Raw genomic sequence first — 6,000 nt, 5'->3', positions numbered from 1 at the left:
CATCGGCCCTCAGAGTTACCCTGACCTGCCGCTTACTGGTCCAGATCCCAAAGGGGTCGATCACATCAGTGGCTTCTCCCTCAACTTGGACGTACCTTCCCAGGAAGGTCAGGACATCAGCCGCTGGAACATAGGGGTTGTACATATGGATTGTAACAACCCGATTCCTCTGTGCAGGAATCACACCCAATGGGGTCGCTGACAAGATGGAAAACAGCAGCTCCCCTTCCTTCTCCTTGAAGACCTTCAGGAGCTGTTCGCACTGCTTCACGCTTCTGAAGGTCACATCGAAGTACCCTGCCCCAGGGAAATCCTGCAGGCAGTACACATCCTTTTTTTTTATTTCAAAATATACTTTATTCATGTAAATAAATCTCTGGTACTTGTACAATTTTTCCATATTGTTCATAGTTATATACATTGCATGTCTTAACATTACAAAGAACAAATTGAATTAATCGAATTCACAGTTATCCCATTAACAGTTACATTTACTAACTATCCAGTCTCTTGGTATTTGGCTGTGGCTTCAGTGGAACCCACCTAAAGAGTGGGTGCCCTGTTATATGAAAGCAAATTAAACTTCTTTAACCCCCAGTTTATGGGGTTACCATTGTCCATTTGACTGTCCTGTCTCTGGGGTAGCTTGTCCACATCCCCATGGTAAGCACGAACTGCTGGACCTTCGCTGGGCTGAGGTAGCTATCCAGCTCCTCACTGGGGTCATTTACCCGCTCTGGTGTCATTGAGCCAAGGCAAGGGTCCTCCCTGTCCAGTTCGGTGTCTGACAGTGGGACTGTCAGAGGATCACAGATCTCGGTTGCCTGTAGTTGTGGGCCAGTGGGTACCTCCTGGTTCTCACTGGGTGGAGGGTGGACTTCGGGGGGTCCGTTGTTTCCTGGTTGGGGGGAAATGCCCTCCTCTTTACCGACGGCGCTCTGTCTCTTCTTCTGGTGGTGATGGCCTTCTTTGCGTCCATCTTCCCCCTCCGAAGAGCTGGCCGTCCCTCCGTCGTGCAGCTGTCTTTTCCCCTTTTGCTGGGGGGCTTTGGGAGCCTGGCAAGATTTCCTCTTCCTGTTTTTAACAGGTATCCACTCCTCTGCCTGCTTGATTACCTCCTCCTCCTCCATTTCTTCCATCTGCCCGTCTAGAGCTAGGATCAGCTGCTGTGACTCTCCGCTGGCTGCCGCCTCCTCCACTCCAGCCTGTTCTTCTTTCTGGGTGCCACCAGACTCCGTTTCCTTGCTGTCCGGGTGGACCTTACTGGTCTTTGGGGGTCCACGGGTCACATTGCCACCTCCCGCCATCTGTGCGTAAGAGGGCCCCCCCTGTCTTGGGCAGGTCTTATACATGTGGCCCGCCTCTCCTCACAGATTGCAGGTCTTTTCTTCCTGACAGTCCTTAGTCAAGTGCCCCTCCTGTTTGCAGTTCCTGCAGATGGTCACTTTGCAATCCACCGCCACGTGTCCCGATTTCCCACAGGTTCGGCACACCTTCGGCTGCCCTGCATATGTCAGGTAGCCTCTGCTCCCTCCAATTGCGAAGCTCGAGGGTGGGTGGAGGATGTTCCCACTGTCATTGGCCCTCAGAGTTACCCTGACCTGCCGCTTGCTGGTCCAGATCCCAAAGAGGTCGATCACATCAGTGGCTTCTCCCTCAACTTGGACGTACCTTCCCAGGAAGGTCAAGACATCAGCCGCTGGAACGTAAGGGTTGTACATATGGATTGTAACAACCCAATTCCTCTGTGCAGGAAGCACACACAATGGGGTCGCTGACAAGATGGAAAACAGCAGCTCCCCTTCCTTTTCCTTGAAGACCTTCAGGAGCTGTTCGCACTGCTTCACGCTTCTGAAGGTCACATCGAAGTAGCCTGCCCCAGGGAAATCCTGCAGGCAGTACACGTCTGAGGCAGCAAACCCACAGCATCCAACAGCACGTTCTTGATAAACAGGGTGCGGTCGAGTGGCGTACGATCCTCAATCTTCTTCACAGTCACCCTGACTGTGTTCCAAACCCCCTGCCCAGGGCTGCGGGCAGCTGTCGAGGCCATACCTCTGAGGTTGGCTGGTCCCTGAATTGGCGTTAGGCCGAAGCCAGCATGAAGATCCACCAAGAGCAGCTCACCACAACCAAACGATCCTCCAACATCCAATCACGATCCAGCGATGATCTCTTCATCGCTTCTCGGCCTTTTGGCTAAGATCAAGTGTCTGTTCTTATCAGGACAGGTGTCGAGTTGCGAGTCATCAGAGCTACTGCAGGCAGTACACGTCTACTTTTTTTTTATTTCAAAAATATACTTTATTCATAAAATGATTTGATGGTCTGTACATTTGATCATGCCATACATATGTCCACATTTACAAACGCAGATTCGAATTTGTGCTTGTCATATACAGGCCTGTGCATTTTTCAATCTTGTACATATATTTGGCTGAGACATCAGCAGAGCCCAAAAAAATGTCCGCATCGGCCCCCTGTTCTTCTTTAGGCAGGCCGATGTTACACGGTGGTCTTTCCCCACCGCGCCTTGGCGGCAGCTGCCCCAAGCTTCAGCGCGTCCCTCAACACGTAGTCTTGGACCTTGGAATGTGCCAGTCTGCAACACTCGGTCGGGGTCAACTCCTTCAGCTGGAAGATCAACAGGTTTCGGACCGCCCAGAGAGCGTCCTTCACCGAGTTGATGATCCTCCAGGCGCAGTTAATGTTCGTCTCGGTGCGAGTCCCGGGGAACAGGCCTTAGAGCACGGAGTCCCACGTCACGGCACTGCTCGGGACGAACCTCGACAAGCACCACTGCATTCCTCTCCAGACTTCCTCTGCATAGGCACATTCCAGAAGGAGGTGTGTGACAGTCTCGTCCTCCCCGCAGCCACTTCGAGGGCAGCGTGCAGTGCGGCAGAGAGTCCGAGCGTGCATGAAGGATCTCACAGGCAGAGCCCTTCTCACCACCAGCCAAGCCACGTCTTGGTGCTTGTTGGAAAGTTCTGACGATGAGGCGTTCTGCCAAATGGCTTTGACAGTCTGCTCAGGGAACCGCTCGACAGGATCCGCCCTCTCCTTTTCCCGAAGGGTCTCAAGGACGCTACGTGCTGACCACTTCCTGATGGACTTGTGGTCAAAGGTGTTTTTGCTCATAAATTTCTCCACGAAGGACAGGTGATACGGAACGGTCCAACTACTCGGAGCATTCCGCGGCAGCGAGGCCAGGCCCATCCTTCGCAACACCGGGGACAGGTAATACCTCAGTACATAGTGACACTTGGTGTTTACGTACCGGGGATCCACGCACAGCTTGATGCAGCCACACACAAAGGTGGCCATAAGGGTGAGGGTGGCATTGGGCGTGTTTTTTCCCCCATTGCACCGATCTTTGTACATTGAGTCTCTTCGGACCCGGTCCATCTTTGATCTCCAAATGAATTGGAAGATGGCCCGGGTGACTGTGGCGGCACAGGTCCTGGGGATAGGCCAGACCTGTGCCACATATAGCAATACTGAGAGTACCTCACAGACCTGGGAGGAGCGGATCAGGAAGATGAGACAGAAACTAGGCAGATGGGGGCAACGGTCGCTCTCCATCGCAGGGAAAAAACCTGCAGGCAGTACACATTTTTTTTTATTTCCAAAAATATACTTTATTCATAAATGATTTGATGGTCTGTACATTGGATCATACCATACATATGTCCATATTTACAAACACAGATTCGACTTTATTCTTGTCCTTTACAATCCTGTGCATTTTTTCAATCTTGCATATATACATATATTTGGCTGAGGCATCAGCAGAGCCCAAAAAAACGTCTGTATGGGCCCCCTGTTCTTCTTTCGGCAGGCCGATCTTACACGGTGGTCTTTCCCCACCGCGCCTTGGCGGCAGCTGCCCCAAGCTTCAGCGCGTCCCTCAACACGTAGTCTTGGACCTTGGAATGTGCCAGTCTGCAACACTCGGTCGGGGTCAACTCCTTCAGCTGGAAGATCAACAGGTTTCGGACCGCCCAGAGAGCGTCCTTCACCGAGTTGATGATCCTCCAGGCGCAGTTAATGTTCGTCTCGGTGTGAGTCCCGGGGAACAGGCCGTAGAGCACGGAGTCCCGCGTCACGGCGCTGCTCGGGACGAACCTCGACAAGCACCACTGCATTCCTCTCCAGACTTCCTCTGCATAGGCACATTCCAGAAGGAGGTGTGTGACAGTCTCGTCCCCCCCGCAGCCACTTCGAGGGCAGCGTGCGGTGCGGCAGAGAGTCCGGGCGTGCATAAAGGATCTCACGGGCAGAGCCCTTCTCACCACCAGCCAAGCCATGTCTTGGTGCTTGTTGGAAAGTTCTGGCGATGAGGCATTCTGCCAAATGGCTTTGACAGTCTGCTCAGGGAGCCGCTCGACAAGATCCGCCCTCTCCTTTTCCCGAAGGGTCTCAAGGACGCTACGTGCTGACCACTTCCTGATGAACTTGTGGTCAAAGGTGTTTTTCCTCATAAATTTCTCCACGAAGGACAGGTGATACGGAACGGTCCAACTACTCGGAGCGTTCCACGGCAGCGAGGCCAGGCCCATCCTTCGCAACACCGGGGACAGGTAGAACCTCAGTACGTAGTGACACTTGGTGTTTGCGTACCGGGGATCCACGCACAGCTTGATGCAGCCGCACACAAAGGTGGCCATCAGGGTGAGGGTGGTATTGGGCGTGTTTTTTCCCCCATTGCACCGGTCTTTGTACATAGAGTCTCTTCGGACCCGGTCCATCTTTGATCTCCAAATGAATTGGAAGATGGCCCGGGTGACTGCGGCGGCACAGGTCCTGGGGATAGGCCAGACCTGTGCCACATATAGCAATACTGAGAGGACCTCACACCTGATGACCAGGTTTTTTCCCGCGATGGAGAGCGACCGTTGCCCCCATCTGCCTAGTTTCTGTCTCATCTTCCTGATCCGCTCCTCCCAGGTCTTGGCGCACGCCCCAGCCCCCCCGAACCAAATACCCAGCACCTTCAGGTGGTCAGTCCTGACGGTGAAGGGGATAGAGGATTGGTCGGCCCAGTTCCCGAAGAGCATGGCCTCGCTCTTGCCTCGGTTTACCTTGGCCCCCGAGGCCCGTTCGAACTGGTCGCAGATGCACACGAGTCTGTGCACGGACAGCGGATCCGAGCAGAAAACAGCGACGTCATCCATGTACAGGGAGGCCTTAACCTGCAGGCCCCCGCTGCCAGGAATAGTCACCCCTCTCAGGCTCGCATCCTTCCTGATGGATTCGGCAAATGGCTCTATGCAACACACAAACAAGGCGGGTGAGAGGGGGCATCCCTGCCTGACTCCAGATCTTACAGGGAAGCTATCTGATTCCCACCCATTGATTGAGACTGCACTGACAATGTTGGTGTAGAGCAGTCTGATCCAATTTCCGATTCCCTCCCCAAAGCCCATTTTGGAGAGGACATCCCTCATATATGTATGCGATATCCTGTCAAAGGCTTTCTCCTGGTCCAGGCTGATGAGGCAGGTGTCCACCCCCCTGTCCTGCACGTAGGCGATCGTATCCCTGAGGAGTGCGAGACTCTCAGAGATCTTCCTGCCCGGTACAGCACAGGTTTGGTCCGGGTGGATCACCGATCCCAGAGCAGACCTGACCCGGTTGGCGATGACCTTTGACAGGATTTTGTAGTCTGCATTTAACAGTGAGATCGGTCTCCAATTTCTAATTTCCTCCCTCTCCCCCTTCCGCTTGTAGACGAGGGTGATGATGCCTTTCCTCATGGATTCACTCATGGTACCTGCCCGGAGCATACTGACATACACCTCCAGCAGGTCCTGGCCGATCAAGTCCCAAAGAGCGGAATAAACCTCGACCGGTAAGCCGTCGCTTCCGGGAGTTTTATTCTTTTCGAAGGACTCGAGGGCCTTGGTCAGTTCATCCAGAGATAGCGGCTGATCCAGCCTCTCTCGTGTTCCGTCATCTAGGACCTCCGTGATAGAGGACAGGAACGACTGGGAGGCC

At 53.6% G+C, this 6,000-nt stretch overlaps 1 pseudogene; it reads left to right on the top strand.

Annotated features, from left to right (window-relative positions):
- The first annotated feature begins 2,179 nt into the window (after positions 1-2,179).
- LOC140480175 (U2 spliceosomal RNA) lies at positions 2,180-2,354 on the top strand (annotated as a pseudogene).
- Positions 2,355-6,000: the final 3,646 nt, after the last annotated feature.

This window comes from Chiloscyllium punctatum, chromosome 7 (genome assembly GCF_047496795.1).
Source record: "Chiloscyllium punctatum isolate Juve2018m chromosome 7, sChiPun1.3, whole genome shotgun sequence".
Classification (NCBI taxonomy): domain Eukaryota; kingdom Metazoa; phylum Chordata; class Chondrichthyes; order Orectolobiformes; family Hemiscylliidae; genus Chiloscyllium; species Chiloscyllium punctatum.
This window is presented reverse-complemented; position numbering and strand designations above follow the sequence as displayed.